This window comes from Macrobrachium nipponense, chromosome 21 (genome assembly GCF_015104395.2).
Source record: "Macrobrachium nipponense isolate FS-2020 chromosome 21, ASM1510439v2, whole genome shotgun sequence".
Taxonomy (NCBI): Eukaryota; Metazoa; Arthropoda; class Malacostraca; order Decapoda; family Palaemonidae; genus Macrobrachium; species Macrobrachium nipponense.
This window is the reverse complement of record NC_087212.1, coordinates 10,407,166-10,425,251: the sequence shown is the minus strand read 5'-3', so window position 1 is coordinate 10,425,251 and position 18,086 is coordinate 10,407,166. Positions and strand designations below refer to the sequence as shown.

Here is an 18,086-nt window from a genome sequence, read left to right as displayed (position 1 = left end):
AATTCCTTTCAAATTCGCGTCAGCCTCATTATGACCACATCAGCAACGACGAAGGACTATGAAGGTGAGAAGAGGAGGGTGGGGGGTAATAAAACATCCCTCCCCGCCCCACCCCCACGTACCCGGAGACAGCAGCCACCGTGCATCGTCTCATCATCATCGCAAAGCGGAACATCTGCTAAAACACACCTGCCGTTTACGAGCAGCTGCGTCGCCTTTGAAATCAGGACTGTGACACACATCACATTTGTGGTATCTGGATGAGGTTGTTTAGAATTTCTGGAGAGCTATGTTATTCTGTACAACCTTTACTAAACTGGACTTTGCAACATGTGCATGCTTGCTTTTCCTGCAAGCATCGTGCTTATGTAGATAAATACATACGCAGGCGATGGAAATCGCCGGGTACCAATGTCACAATACTACACACGCACACACAATTATTCTTCTGTTAAAACAGGATACGTCTCAAGTATAAAAGGTCCATTAAAACACACTGGTTTAAAGCTAAGACTATATTTCGGTGGACTCTCGCATCCACCCTTATCAAGCAGTGAATATAATGATTAAATATATATTATTTTATCATATATATATATATATATATATATATATTATGATATATATATATATTTAATATATTGTGTTTGTGTATATATATATGTATATATTATATATATATATATATATAAACTATATATATACACATATACAGTTTGTGTATATATATAGTATATATAGTTTAAATTCATTAGCACAGAAACAATAACGTAAGTTCAATTTTCTACAACCGGTTATCAGCGGCAGTGAAAGTAGTAAGAGAGAACTGCAATGGCATTCATCGTTACTTATCTCTTTGGCATTTCCGGAGAGCAAAGAATACCTCAGCGTATTGCTTGTAACTGAAACGTGTGCGTATATATATATATATATATATCATATATATATATATATATATATATATATATATATATAAATTATCCTAACAGGTGGTGAATCAACACGAAAACGTAAAAAAATTCAATCTGCTGAATTGCGGATGAACCCTGTAATGCAGAAAACTTTCACTATACTGTACTGACTACTTCATACACTTACGCATACTGCTCACCCCTCCCGCCAGTGCACCATGCATTTCTCTCTTGCAATGCAATCTTGCTTTCTTGATGCTGACGCCCCTACTCTTCTCAAATGTATCCACTCGATCTTTCAACCCTTTACATGACTTCCTCTCCTACAAATCTCAATATACGGGACTTCATTATTTTGTACTCGGCTCCTCAACCTGTCATCTTCCAACCTTTCAAAATGATTGCGTTATCTTAAGACACACAAACACACACACACACACATACACACACACGTGCAAAGTTCAGATATCCAGATCCAATATTGCCTTAAGATCGTCCGTCTTCAAAAGAAAAATGTTACCATTCAGCATTAAATCTCAATGACGTGTTTTCAAAAGTCGATGGATATTTGGTCACAGATTATTATTATTATTATTAAGAAGAAGAAAAAAAGATAAGTTAGCAAATGTTCCTCTGAAATGGCACGGAGTACGACGTATTTTGTAACCCAGAAATTGGGCAAATATCTTAAGCCAACGTCTAAAATGTCTAATTTGACCGTGAGACAGCGTACCAACGTTGGACCACAGCGCGAATGTATGCTAGTGAATGCATGATCCATACAGATATGGATCTTGGGCGAATTGAAAAAAATCTGGGACCTTAAACAAGGTCCTCCATTCAGCCCTACTAACACTGAATCCTGACCAAAATGTGCCAGACGTGATGTTGTTAAACAGCACATCTTTTCACAAAATGAGTGCTAGCAAAATTATCCAGAAAAATACACAATGTTCGTAATAAATTACACGCTACGGTCATTAACATCAGTAAAAATATTACAGGTAAACGGAACATATTGCAATTCATAACTAATTTCGTTCTCTCTCTCTCTCTCTCTCTCTCTCTCTCTCTCTCTCTCTCTCTCTCTCTCTCTCTCTCTCTCTCTCTCTCTCTCTCTCTCTCTCTGCTTCCAAAAACATTCAACGTTTTCTTCGCTGATCATCCTTTTTTTACCTATTTGATGAAACCTGATCAGGTAATTAAGTTGTCAACAAACTCCTTAGGCCTAAACAAACCACACACTTGCTCACCTATATATTCGTGCTTCCGTAAGAGCGCGTTGTATACTGAATACAGCGGCGCCTAAAAACATAAACTTTACACGTTTGCGCATATATTAGACTCAACTACTGGTCACTTTTAACCAGATACGTAGGTAAATTTAATCATCACATTAGCCTTTTCACTTCTCTTTTTCTTCGCACTTTGCAAACGTTTGTCACTACTAAGGCTCGAAGACAGAAATGAATATATCCCAACTCAAGGGTTTGGGTAAGATTGAACCAGGGTAACGTTTATTCACCCGCCCAAGATAGGTAAACGTTCCCTCGTTCTTAAGTTCCAGATTAGAGTTCGAATACCGTGCGGCATCAGAATGACTTCACTTGGATCTATGCTTAGTAGTAACAAGGATTTTTTGTTGGAAAGTGCGTAGTAGAAAAGTTAAGCAGCCACTGTGGTTATATAGTACACACACAATATATATATATATATTATAATATATATATATATATATATATATATATATATATAATATATATATATATGTTATGAATTTTTTATCACATCCCAGTGATTCATATACATTCATCGAGCTACAAATGTCACTAGAAGTCCTGATTTCTCCTCAGCTTCTTGAGCGCGGTGGTTCGAACCCACGAGAGGACGAAATTATCAACTAAAAAATGTCCCTTCGATATATGAAAATATATTAATTCCGAGGTAGAGCGAATTGGATATTAAGAGCATTTGTAGCTCGATGAATATATATATATATATATATATAATATATATATATATATAATATATAGTATATATAAAGCATTAAGCTACAAACGGCCTTCAATATCCAACTCGCTCTACCTCAGAATGAATATATTTTCAATTAGTTAACAGAAGCAGAATTTTTTTTTATGGATAATATTTCATCCTCTCGTGAATTCGAACCAAGACTTCAGGAACGTCTTTTCCGACCAGGTGAAGTGATAAAAATTCATACATACATACACTCCCACTATCCCGTTTTAAGCTATCACCACCACCACCAGCGTCGTCGAGCGGCGTCAGCAGCGCATTAAATGCAAGATATTCATACGCCCCATTTCTAGTCCTACGACGCGAAGGATATTTTTCCAGTCACTGGAAAATCATTTGCATCCTTTATCGCATCGCTATTCGCGGTCGAGCTGTCGACTCTTGTGGATATTTGAAACAGAGAGAGAGAGAGAGAGAGAGAGAGAGAGAGAGAGAGAGAGAGAGAGAGAGAGAGAGAGAAGAAGATATTTATCAAGTTATTGACACGAAAAAAAAAAAAAAAAAAAAAAAGGTACGGAAGAGTGGCGTGAACAAAAAAGGACACTTCTAAACTAAGCAACAGTCAGTCCCCCTATATTAAAGCCGGAAGGTCCACAGAACAAATACTGGAAACCTTCCCAGGGCCAAAGAGGATTCATGTCAAATCTGCTATCAAATGCCACACCGAAACAAGTGCATATGCAGGACTTGATCTGAGCGTGTACTGCATATCCATATATATACACTTGTATATACTTTATATAATCTACTTTACTACTTACGGCAATACATTACTATGCAGAATGTGTAGTAATAAAGTGACCACCCTTCCCTAAGATTCACACCCACAACATACCCTGGGGTGTCGAGTGTCTTAACCACTATATTCCAGGGATCCACATAAATATATGACCAATGAGAATCCATATATATATATATATATATATATATATATATATATATATATATATTATGATACATTCTTAATACTGCTACTCATTCACAGCTTGTCAACCACCCAATTAATTATTCATTCAGTTCATTCAAAAGATTAAATCGTTTCTAAAAAAGTTGAAAACAAAGGTTATTATTATACTCCCCTTCGTCGATTCTGCCCGAAGCCTTTTAGGCAATAATGTACCAAAACAAGCTCGATTTTTCTCGACTGATATTATCCGCAATCCACTTTCACTTCTCCCAGGGGTTAAATCTGACCCTCGACGTATCTGTTCTCCGACATACAGTTAAGCAAACACAAGCCGGCGATCTGATCAGACTTATTGCTTTTACTTATCAACTCCTGATAAACCCAATTAAGATTCAAGTCACTCGCCTGGCCAGTAACAGGTCTACTTTGCAATCTGTAACAACACTATATGCACACCTTGTAATATATATACAAGTATATGTATGACGCGTATATATATATATATATATATATATATATATATATATACATAATATATACTATATATATATATATATATATATATATATATATATAGATCGTGTGTCTTCGATAGATTGTAGTACTTTGGAAATTAAAAAATATGGAATCTAAACCGTCTGTTTTATTGGACGAAATAGTATATGTATGTATGTTATGTATGTATGTTATGTATGTATGTGTGTATTGTTATATGTAGTAGTATATTATATATATATATATATATATAATATATATATATATATATGCTTATGTCACTAAATAGCAAGTGACAATATATTTAGCGGAGGCTTTTATTTTTCCTGTGGCCTTGGCTAATATATATATATATATATATATATATATATATATATATATATATATATATATATATACATACATACATATATCTACATGTGCGAAAACGATTTACCCCCAAGATTAAGAAGTTTCATTATGAATATCGCACTCCGCCTTGTGATTACTTTGGCCAGCCTTCTGTTAGGCTAACGTTGGAAAAAAAAAAAATCCCACATACGTGAGGACATAAACATAACAGATGCAGCAGTGTATTTTGAGAAGGTTCAGTTGTGTGAAAAGAATGGGATGGTCCAGAGAATGTATATTGAAGAAGTTATAAGGATTAGGATGTCTCAAAGACTTGTTAGTCCATCCAAGGAGATATCGTGTGCAGGGCAGAAAAGAAAGGGGGGGGGGGGGGGTGGGTGACAGACGTATTGCAAAGAAAGGGCCTTAACACCCAGGGAGAGAGAGAGAGAGAGAGAGAGAATGCACGCATCATAGGGGTGAATGGTGGTGTGTGTGAAGCTAGGTTAAGTTTTTTTTTTTTTTTTTTGATTCTAGGTAATTCGAGAAAATCATTTTGCATTATGCACGATACATTTAGGTAGCAAAAACAAGTCGAACTTTTACCGTAAGCCGATCTTAGCTCAGTTTGTTTACCCGCGCGCGGGTGTTTGTCCTTTAAGAATGATATTAACTGTTTAGAGATGTGTCAGGAATTCCTTTTCGTGAAAGATAAGTTTTGCTTTCTGTATAGTTAACCTATTAAGGCCAGAAATACGAACAGCCCTTGTATTTGTCAGTATTATTATGAGAGCAATTAATAGTAAAGAAATGCAAGTGATGTTCGTATACTGTATAGAGCACACAATCTGCAAACACTTGAAAACTAGAAATCTTGTTAATATTATAAATGGATAAAAACCAGCAATTGGCTGAACACATTGAACTCAGAACAGCTAACAGTAAAAGTTCGTTTAACAAAGCGAGTGTGACTTGTTTTTACTGTCTAAATTTATTTAATCATACTTAATGCAAGAATATTTATTCGAACTAACCGGAGAAATACATGAGCCATTAACAAAATCAAACTAAAGTACATTATTTACCTAAACGCGCGAGAAGAGAATAGCGTACGTTACCCTATTTAAACACTTCTTCTAAAGCAGATATGACAGTCGGATAGCACACGATTATGAAGTACCCAGTTAAAATAATCCTATGGCAATGATACGAAAATACGGATAAACTGGCGGCTCCAATTACAGGAAGTCGGAGAGATGACTTCCTTGTCTCACCACCTGACAAAAAAAAAAAAAAAAAAAAAATGTAACCGGTGTAAGACATCTTCGATAGCGGGACGCTTTAGAACAGTTCAGCTTTTCCGACTGAGCCTTCATTTAACAGCTGACTACGGTGCATTCAATTGTGCGTGGACACATGGCACGGCATCTTGAATGGTTCGCCTGAGAGAGAGAGAGAGAGAGAGAGAGAGAGAGAGAGAGAGAGAGATTTTTGTATGTGTGAACAAGTCCTAAGGTCGCCTGCATACACGGCACAACGCACTAGCACCATATACGTTGTATTTTTAAAGATGTAGACTCAGAAGCCAACAGAGAGAGAGAGAGAGAGAGAGAGAGAGAGAGAGAGAGAGAGACTGCATAAAAAGAGAATGCAGACAAACGGCTGGATGGATATCCTAAGGATCGTTGCACTGCCCTTGCATATGCATTCTGGGTCACAGGGGAGGTGCTTTCAGGGCCGCATGGCAAGGGTGAATGGGCGGGAACTCAAAAGGGCACTTAACTAAAAACGACTTTTATGGGAGATGCATAAAAGCCTGTTTGGATGCTCGTCTGATAAAGCACCTTGCCTTATCGTGTACGTATGCGATCTCACACACTTCTTCTCAGCAAGTCTGAAACATTATGAATACACAACAACCCCCATATGAGAACACGCATGCTCTCACTATCAACAAGTTCCCCTAACTTGGTGGCACTAAAACCCTAGACCGATGTCTAAGATATCGAGCGTATTCCGTTCTGCAACTCGAACCCTACGATGTATCTCTCTCTCCTTCTCGTACATTAGTACCATTTCCCATTCTTTCGACACAACCAAACCATCTCAACACAAACTTGATCCACTTATGCCTATGTTTTTACCAAAACTTCATCAAGTCTACCACAGTTTCATTGTATGGGCTGACCTAGAACAAGAACCCGTGCTATCACGCGGATGACTTAACAAAAACCAACAAAAACATCCTTTCATTATTAAAGCAACCTCACTTCAACCATTTCATCATGTAATGGGTCCGTCATTAACAACATTGAATGCGTAAATAAACATCAAAACAGCAATTATGACTATATGATACTAAGGACCTTGTATCACAAAGATCTGGGAATAGATGGAAACATAGAGGTACGAAGTCACACACTGCAATATGCAGCATTCCATGAGTCGTTGTCATGTATTTCAAAACGGGTAATATCGTCGAATACTTAAGAACTCCGAACAAATATATTCACACGATCATTTAGAACGACCGACCAGTTCGCTTTTCACCTCATTGACACTTGGCTGAGGAACACCTTGAACAACAGACAATTAACTAGACTTAAGCAGCCGGGCATAATACAACTGACTCCGGTCATGTGATCACCAATGATTCCGCAACTTGTCATATGACTGACCTCTTCTTGGAAAGAATCGCCGTGCTTGTAAGTAGGCCGTGAGCTAAGGTCACACCACTGAATTGCATGGTTTGTTTGACATCAGGTTTCTCGTAGATCAGCGTGTTTTGTGTGTGTGGTTGTTTATAGTTTATACCCATACATACATATAATTATACATATCAAGGTACTAAAAAAACACGCAAACGCTCTAGCCAAACACAGTAAAACTCTAGATGTCTTACGATAACAATTAGTCCTATGTCGCATCCCAACCCACCCCAAACTGCTAGGAATTTCTGTTCAGCTGTTCTATATGAGACGGCACGCTTCAAGGCCGGCCAGCCAAATATATCAACTCATTAGGAACCCAAATCTTCCTGCGACAGACCCAAAGGAATGCAAACTAAGGATACCAAGTAAAAGGTTGGGGTGTGGCCAATGTGACACTTCACATGTGCTAAGGTTCAAAACCTGTATATCGTGTGTGTTCCTCGGACAGGTTTGATATAGAACGGCTTAAGGTATAGCCAGCAATTGAAAACTATTCTGCACTACTACCACCAGAGGAAAAAGGCATATGGCATTATATGTATGTGTATATATATATATATATATATATATAAATATATATATATATATATATATATATATCTTCTTTACCTTCAGCTTTTCCCATTTCTATATGGGGTCGCTGTTTCTAGTCAGCCTACTCCATCTTCCTCTGTCCTGTACATTTTGTTCTCTTAAACCTTTTTCCTTCATGTCATTGAATAATTTATCTTTCCACCTGAACTTTTGTTCGCAAGCCGTACTACAGTTGGCTCTTGAAGGGTTGCCCTATTTAAAATTTATATAAACAAACGCAAGAGTGATATAGGTCGTGATATATGACATAAAATAGTAAACAAAATTAAATTCCTCTGGGAGCTCCAGACGACGAGATCGCTTTTCATAAATAAAACGTGAAATTCAGGCAGGTTTTCCTTTCATGGCAAGGGCTGTGGAATTTCCTGTACCAAAGAAAAAAAAAATAATAAATAAAAAAATGAGGGGCTCACGAACGACATCACGCGACAAGACTTAAATGGAAATGGTTATAATTTTTTCCCGAAAAAGTATATCCTGGCCAAATGTTCTCGCGCAATGGAGGCCACATTTGTAATTGGTATGTTAACCCCCGAGATGTTTCCATAAACATGACTTATGCCAACGCTCCAGGACTATATCCGGGCTGGTACAAATTCCAAACACCAACTCATGAGGAGAAATTGTTTTGCAAAGCGCTATATAGTCTACTCCCGATTAAGGCATGCACGTCCTGAGAGAGAGAGAGAGAGAGAGAGAGAGAGAGAGAGAGAGAGAGAGAGAGAGAGCATTTTTCCATCTTGATAGCCATATGAGTGGCGCCACAACATCCAGATCGCTTCCCCCCTCCCCTTCCCCTCTCCCAGTCGATTGCAACTTGGCGCTGACCCATCTCTATGACGGCGCCATGTTAGAAGATCAACTAGGTAATAAGAGACTTTAAGTCACCTATTTCAGACAACTATCAAACATATATGAAGACGCTGTACTACTCCGCGGGCCTAGCAACATCACTCCCAACGGCCTCCTATATGAAACCAGATGGCGGCGGTGCCTTTAAAGCTCGGATCCTCCCGAGGGGAAAAATAATCAACCTATCTTATATATGTATAACTGAATCACGGAAGTTTGGAACGTGATAAATGCAGAAATAAAGGTATTATAAGCCACGACGGAAAGTGAAACACTGTAGTAACTGCAAGATCTTTCGACTCAACGTCCTTTACTTAGCAGGACGTTGAGTCGAAAGATCTTTTAGCTACTCCAGTGTTTCACTTTCCTTCGTGGCTTATACCTTTATCTATCTTGTGTATACGCATATACAAACATATTATGCAACAATAATACGTCCAATCTCGGATTCATTTTACATTTCGAATATGATATTTCCATAGCAAATGAATTCGATATTACGGGACATTTGGGACAGTACTAATAATTATAAAAATTACACAAGCATAGGCCGAGTGACAAACTTCTATATACTGCTATCACAGTTCCTATCCTTGTCCAATACCTATCTTAAACCAAATACGATTGCTGTAAATATTCAATATTCTCCAGATAACTTCCGGACTCCACACAACCTATGAGCAAGGAGTGCTTGACACGACATCACCTGTCACGGAAATCAATAGGCCTATTTGTTACTTTCTTCTAGGATCGCAGTCATTTACTACGATATCACGTGGCGACTATCGGTGTTACACATTTAATACTGCGTTAACAGAGAGAGAGAGAGAGAGAGAGAGAGAGAGAGAGAGAGAGAGAGAATCTTACGAAAGTTTAGTATCCGCAGGTCACTGACTAGGTAAGTTCTGGCATAACGATGCCTTTCTGCATTAATTTACGAGCCTTATCGAATGCCGTATACATCGACAGGTTGATTAATCATAACAACTCACATGCACTTTTAAAATTATGGAAATTCGCGAAACAATAAAAAAAAACAATAATACATCATTAAAAAAAATCTTTAAGAGCACACAATACACGGGAGGCCACTTCCTCTTCAGGTACTAAACTCCCATCAAAGTGCTCACGTGAAATGCAACACACCCTCGAAACTAACGTCGTTATTCGGTCAAGAAACGATCAATACGGTTTAATATGCAACCACTTAACGAATATGCACCTCCATACCATTAATTAATCGATTTCCACCGGAACAGGGCAACCATTCAACTCTACACCTGGACGTTTATACACAGATGTTCTGCCACACCTCCCACCGAACTTTTACGTATATACACTTTACTTAAATTCGCACAAGTGTAATCACTTCAGCATGAATATCCAGGTAAATCGTACTTCTTGTGTCTTCACTCAATCATTCAACGTGATTTGATGCCGATTAATTTACTCACGTGGAAAGTGTCGGGCACGAACGAGCGAGCAGATCACACCACGGCGGCGTCACAAGCACGTCTGGCAAGTTTTATGTGACGTAAACACCCTGAGGCAAAACCTGTACGTTGCCGGGAACGCGCGACGGAGGGTGTCGTACCATTCGAACTTCCAGCATTCCATGCTGCTGTTGGACGAATGTGGCCGATGAAAGGTAACCGAAGGCGAGTTGACCGCATTTTACGTCTTACGTAGCTCGAATTTCAAATAAGATGAGATGACAGGACGCCTGCCTTTGTTAGTCGTAAGCAAGGCACTTGCGTGGAAAAACTTGGAAAAGAGTTGCCAAGGTTATTAGGCACGATCGTTCCAGCGAGCGCGCGGATCTTTTGCCTGGCAACGCAGTCGGCGTCATCAGTGCTGGTAGGATGAAACATGAAACCCGGCATTTTCTTGTGTATCAATTTTCTCTACAGAAAAAAAGTGATGACAGCTACTTCCATGAAAAGGAAAAAAAAGATTGGAAATAAACAGCTATGAGACAACGGCCGCACTTTCACTCAAGGACGAACAAAGGAAAGCCATTAAAAGATACTGATTTAATGCTATTAACAGTACGAGTGTGCCGGCGCATTCATTTTATCAGCCTATTAATGTATTTTTTTTTTTTCGTCTGACGCATTCTCATTTCGGTTACAACCAGTTGCCTCACGCCCTTTAAAAGGTCCTATCTTTAAAATCAGCCGACAGCCGCTTCCCGTGGCCTTCCCTCAGGGGGTTTATGCTAGACTCTGCCGGGGAGTGGACTCCGTGAAACCGGGCCCCTCCCCCCACTCACCAACCCCCCTTACCTGACCTAACAACTCCGCACCACCCATTGACGATTCTCTCCACGTATATAACGTCGACAACTCCACATTATCAGAGAAACAGACTGCCTTATCTAACCTTACGACAACGGCTCTGGGTCCTACTTTTGTTTTTTTTTTTTTTCTCACATATGATTGTATTTAAGAATGTTTACGCTTCCATTAGCTGTAAAATGAAAGAAACAAGAGTTTGCTTATAGTAGTACTACAGAGAATCTGAAAACTAGACATACATATTATTATATAATAAATATTCTATATAGGAGTTCTAAGAATTATTTTCCATGATGAGCTATGTGTTATCGCCATATGATGTATGTTGTCGCCAAAAATAATTTCCAGTATTGGATATTCATACTGAGAATACGCAACATTTATATGACAGATGGACAAAAAATAACATTTAATTTCTAGTTTTTGAATCACTGATGTTCCCCTTTGTACGTATATTTACTGTAAATATATAAATATATATATATATAATATATATATTTTTTACAGATCAGGGAAAGAATATTGCAGGGATGAAGTTGCACACTTGTGTACATTTCAGCTCCACTGTTCCTAGCAACTATAGTCTTTCAGGACCGGTTGAGGGCGTAACCTTGGGGTGGCAGGGTCAGTCCAGGACCCACTATAATAAGACAGCAGTCACGCTATGATTTTATTTATTTACGCGCGCCTCTGCCTCTGCGCGTATGAACTATGTGTCCATTAGACATACTTGGATATTTGCTGGTGTGTTAAGTACCTAATCTTTATAGATCGTAATGATTCACGATTAGCTGTAGGCCTGAATTTACTTAATATAGTCCCTTCGATCCAAAGTTACTCGTAGTCCACATCATTACTGGCCACGGATGAGGACTGTGAACCAATGACATAATGAACTCGTCTCTACCGTAAATTAATTAATCCTTGTACAAGTAAGTATCTTTGAGTGAACAACTTGATTAACCATTCTCTCTCTCTCTCTCTCTCTCTCTCTCTCTCTCTCTCTCTCTCTCTCTCTCTCTCTTTTTTAAAGCACTTTTCTGTTTATAATTAACCGCCATACTTTATCGATTAAAAATGAGAGGGTATCTGCTTTGTATTCCTTTCTTATGGCCGTTTCCTATATCAGGAGCAAAATCCTCACCACCCCCGCATCATGACAACACGAACGTAAGCGACGCTTCTCCTGCTGTTGTCGTAGGTAGTACCAAGGTCTAATATACTAGACCTTGGGAAGTACCACGTTAAAAGAAAGAAAGAAAAAAAAAGACACTTTCGTTACAAATGAAAGAAGCACAAAGGCATGAGAAAAACAGTGAGAGAAATGAATCTGTATAGAGAGCCCTGGACTGAGCCTTGAAGCGTGCATTTTGTTTAAGGGATGACGTAAGTTTTAACTTTCCCAAGTTTGTAGACCAGTAGGGTGCCGTGACGTCATTTTGAAAGCCGACAATGCAGCAACTGCCTCCTCTCAGCTTTCCACCCGCCAACCCCACCTCCCCATCCCCTTCCCATCTCGTCACTCTAACAGTAAACGCCTCCGTGGAGATTCAAATTTCGGTTTAATTTAAAAACTAATGAGGAAACTGAAGCTGGGAATGAGTATTTTACAACACGGGATTCTCTCCTCTCTCTCTCTCTCTCTCTCTCTCTCTCTCTCTCTTCTCTCTCTTTCTCTTACAGTGGTATTCAAAGAATATTTCGACTCCCAATGCTGTAATAGTCCATCTGGTCGCCCTGTTTCTCTCCCGCTCAGACAGTATCTGACTTGAATGTTTTATTTTCTCTTTGTCTTTTCAAGGTTTAGCCATGTTTACGACATTCAGCTGTACAGCTATCAGTAGTTATTCTATCACTTTATTTAATCAGTTTTATAGAATTCAAATGAATTGCTAGCTTTATAAACAAAAGTCGTATTATATGCCATTAATATTAATAGCAAAATTATGCTAGGGACGTGAATATACGAGCACGTAAAATTACATGGTAATAGCGCCCCACAAATTCTCTAGATTTTCACACCTCTAGTCCTGGTCTTTTCTCATCATCTCCCTCCCGTATCCATCCCAGGCGAGGATGCTGCCTCCCTCCTCCTACCTGAATGCCGGAGGCGAGAGCAGGAGGATTCCAGGATGGTGACTCACAACCGAAGGCAACTCAACAAGAAGAAGAAGAAGAAGAAGAAGAAGAGAAGAAGCAGGGGAAGGAGTATAAAAGATCGAAGTCTTGCTTGCGAGTCTAGTTTTTACGAACGAGTACACACAAACACACACACAACGGCTCTCGAAAGAAACACATACTAGAAGTAAGAACTAAATGAATGCTCAAGCAAACAGGAAGGGCTTCGCCAAGAAGGAAGCGATATACACACCTCCCAGAGGAAGAAAGGTTATTATAAGATTCTGAGGGAAAAGAAATATTGGACAACGTACGAATAAGAAAGTTGCTCAACGTTGCAGGTTAACTGTAGTTACCGGTTGCTGAGAGGTGACTCATGGTACAATTTGTATGGAGTTTTCGTTACTATAACCATCATGCTCTTATAGCCAGATCCTGTTCACTCAGTGAGGTGAAAATAACGTCTGGATCACATAAACAAATTGGTAGTTTGGTACATGGCTGGGAAATGCCCAAATGAAGATGGATAAGATACCACACGTTAACCCCAGCTCTAAAATTATCGTTGACTTCAACATGTGCACTTCCATTTGTGGATCCGATGAGTCAGCATTAATTGGGAAACGGTAAATAACGACGAAGCTGCCATTGCTCGTTGCTTCTTTGGTGAATTTTTCCTTCATAGGCCTACTATTAGGTCTCCAATTATTCAGAATAAATTCCCAGTGTAAGAGATCCCGTTAACTACTTCATATCATATATTTTTTCATTTTTCCTTCAAGCATTTATACTCTTTAGGAACTTTATTTCTTTAGAATTCCATCTTACTTTACAGATCCTGACAGCGCCGCTAGAGTGACATTTTCATGAATGAATATTTGAAAGCGTAAAAGTGAAGACAAAAAGTGCTGCATATGATTTTTTCGCACCATTAAAATCACTGCCATTAACAGTTGCTTTGCGGGTATACACTGTCCACATGTGTATCTGCAAATGAAAATATCTTTGAATACATACGCACATTGTGATTATTATAATTATGCAAACACGCACATACACATATAATCTGACGAAATTTTACCTTCCGCTTGCAGGAGCAGAACGTTCTCGAGTAGAGGGACAAGGAGACAGGAACAGCATGGAGCTTGGGTGAGGTGACTGGTGTTACGATTCTACAGAACGACTGGTGGTAGAACAAGTGAAGGTGACAACATTAAAAAAAAAAACAATGAGGGGGCTCATTCGTTTACCCTCAAGCAAGGAGATAAGGTTGTTGGTTACTCCGTGAGAGAGAGCGAGGGAGGGAGGGAGAGAAAGTAGTCCAAGGGGTGCTTTATCCATTTTGCAAACGGCATGACTTTAGGCCGATAAGCAACGGTGTTTTATTTGATCATGCTGTGACACTTCGCGGTCAAAGCTCGCGGCTATCTTTGGCAAGCTATAGCGGACTATTCGTGGAAAGTCGAAAGATCTGAGAACTACTGCTGATTATATATATATATATATATAATTATATATAATATATATATATATATATATATATATATATATAGGTCTATATGCATGCAAAGTACCACAGGGAAAACTTAAAAGTGTACTAATCCTGACCGGTTTCGCCTTTAGTTTTCAAAGACATATTAAAGATGAAGAATACACACACACACACACACACACACACACACATATATATATATATATTATATATTATATATCTATATATATATATATATGTATGTATGTATATATATATATTCATGGTTAGATCAATTAAATCAGACTGTTACCATAGTGATATTGAACAGTTTTTATTTTAAGTGGGCACTGCCGTCCTAGGAAGTGACTATGCTTAGATTTCTAATGAACTATATCCCAAGGCAAATGTGTTCCAAGTAGAGGTCCGTGAACCCTTTGGGAGAAAATGCTACCTGCATGGTAGCTAAACCTATTTACCTAAGGCCAATGGCAACCACAGATGATAGGCCGATCTCCTTCCTGTGGGCTGTTCTACCGCTACCACAGAAGTAGTACGTGGTAGTACTAATTGTTGGGGTGAAGTGCCATTGGTTTCGGGATTTAATTATCGTCAATGCAGAGATGCGCCTAGGAAAGGTCTGTTAACTCAGCGAAGAAGGAATTTCCCCTTAAAGACATAAGAGGCTGCTCACTACATAAGGCCAATCAATGGCAATCGTACCTTCCCTGTATAATGGAAGTTCATACCATTCTGCTAGTACTATGCCCCACGTGATTTGAGTCAGCAAAGGAGGATGAGTGCAAGTAGGTTGTTGATACATATTCCTCATTCATTTGCAAATAACCACATATTAAGAGAGTAGTCAACATCCAGGAAGTGAGAGAGCTCAAGCAAGATAGAGGTGAATGGCATAGGATGTTAAGAGGGTCCTACGTGTTGCTGATGAGGCTTCATTGTAGATAAATGTGGTGGCGAGCATTGTGGGACTTTTCAGCACAGCCACTTTCACAATTCAGCTGCTGAACCACACACTATATATATATATATATATATATATATATATATATATATTGTGTGTGTGTAAATTAATACAAAACCATTACATTTGTCTTGAACCATTATTCCAAATTCACAGCTCAAGGATGTCGGTGGTATTGACCGTGCAAGGCCGATATCCATGGTAAACCGTAATAATAGATCCCGGCAATAAAAAAATATGCCGTCATGTCATACATTAAAAGTAAATAATAAGCACGCGAGTTCCGTTTTGGCAGCGTTATTGCTGAGAGTAGGGAGGGTCAGCGGAAGGAAGGGAGAACCAGCCATCCGGTTTGTCTCAACTGGAGAACCGTTAGCGGTTGTTGGTTCTTAAAAATGAGAACAGATAAGTGATAACTATGTCAGGATTTATAGCCAGCGATTTAATGCAATGTAAATTCATATAATAATAATTTTTTCCTGTCTATAATCTACACAGTCGAGGTTAGGAGCGAATAATTATAGATATCCCCGGTAGAGGGCCAGTCTCTCTCTCTCTTTTTAGGTGTGAGCATAAGTCTACGGGTAATCCAGCCCAGATACGAGAATAGGCATAAGCTGATCTGCCTATATTTTCATGTATGGAGACAGCTTCGCTTGCATGTGCGAGTGGGTTGTAAAATATCTATATCAATACAGGAGTTACTTTACGTCTGTTCACAAAACTGTATTGTTCCAACTTAAATTCCCGATTTTATAGATATGAACTCTAATTCAGCAAGACTGTGATACTGCCATTACGTTTTGTGAGTTCTAACCATGAAATAGTAGTTAAAAAATAACTAAGTAACTTGTGATGTATCAACAATTACCTTATAACAATTATAACTATCAACAGTTCGATTTTGAAGAAATAGAGATCTGACTTAACCTATCAACTCTGTATATATATATATATATATATTATATATATATATATATATATATATATATATATATAATATATATGTGTGTGACTGGTAAAAATGTTCTGTAACAACAGAATTCCATCTAATAAAAGGAGCCCATAAAAACACCAAAATGTAGAGAGAAAAGTACTATATTTCAGAGACTGCTGTCTCTCTCTGAGAGAGACAGCAGTCTCTGAAATATAGTACTTTTCTCTCTACGATTTTGGTGTTTTTATGGGCTCCTTTTATTAGATATTCTATATTTATTATATAATATATAAAATATACATATATAATATATATATATATAATATTATATATAATATTATATATTATATATTGTATATATATAATATATATTATATTATAAAATGTACAGTGGACCTACTGCATCAAAAATACATACTGAATGGTAATAATTAAGTAGGCCTATAATAAGATATTACGTCAAAAAGACTAATTTCTGCATACAACAACAAAATCCCACTAAAACCGACTAATCTACAATTACCATGAGTCTCCACTGTCTCAGTTCCTGAAGACTTTATAGGTATTCATTCAGATGCTTACCCATCTGTAGGACTAGGCTAGCCGTCACAGGATGGATGCTTTCTCTATCCATTGGGGAACTATAGGTCAGCCACGTCTGGCCAATATGAAGATGGTACATAACCCATTTCCTTGGGTGTTTATTTGAAGTTATCCCTTTTTATTTCTATGGGCATACCTCACTCCAATGTCCTTGCCACAAATTGCGTTGAATCTGAAATGCAAGAGAAGGCTACCAGGTTTGTTGTTACAGACTTACCTAGCTGATAATAACCAATTCCGTTTTCTTTAATGTTCCCACAGGCAGGGACCAAACAAAACGAGGCTGGCTTCCTCAGCACTGGTGCAGGTAAGAGAGAGAGAGAGAGAGAGAGAGAGAGAGAGATTGTTCCTCCTCGACACTGGTGCAAGAATAATCAGTGGAATATTTTCAATACTATTGAATAGTCAGAGAGAGAGAGAGAGAGAGAGAGAGAGAGAGAGAGATTGTTCATCCTCGACACTGGTGCAAGAATAATCACTGGAATATTTTCAATACTATTGAATAGAGAGAGAGAGAGAGAGAGAGAGAAGAGAGAGAGAGAGAGAGAGAGAGAGATTGTTTCATCCTCGACACTGTGCAAGAATATCACTGGAATATTTTCAATACTAATTGAGTAGTCAGAGAGCGAGAGAGAGAGAGAGAGAGAGAGTTGTTCATCCTCGACACTGGTGAGCAGAAATAATCACTGAATATTTTCAATACTATTGAATAATCATAAGAGAGAGAGAGAGAGAGGAGATTTTCATCCTCGCACATATGTGCATGAATAATCACTGGAAATATTTTCATACTATTGAATAGTCAGAGAGAGAGAGAGAGAGAGAGAGAGAAGAGAGATAG

General features: G+C 38.4%; 1 protein-coding gene across 2 annotated transcripts in view; it reads right to left on the bottom strand.

Moving 5' to 3' along the window:
- LOC135197781 (clavesin-2-like) overlaps window positions 1-10,424 on the bottom strand; it is a 132,950-nt gene extending 122,526 nt beyond the window's left edge. The window contains exon 1 of one of the 2 annotated variants that reach the window (XM_064224886.1): window positions 10,292-10,424. The gene's annotated coding sequence lies outside the window, so the exon portion shown is untranslated. Of the gene's footprint in view, window positions 1-10,067; window positions 10,093-10,291 lie in introns of those variants that run through there. The other variant, XM_064224888.1, reaches the window with a different exon arrangement.
- Window positions 10,425-18,086: the final 7,662 nt, after the last annotated feature.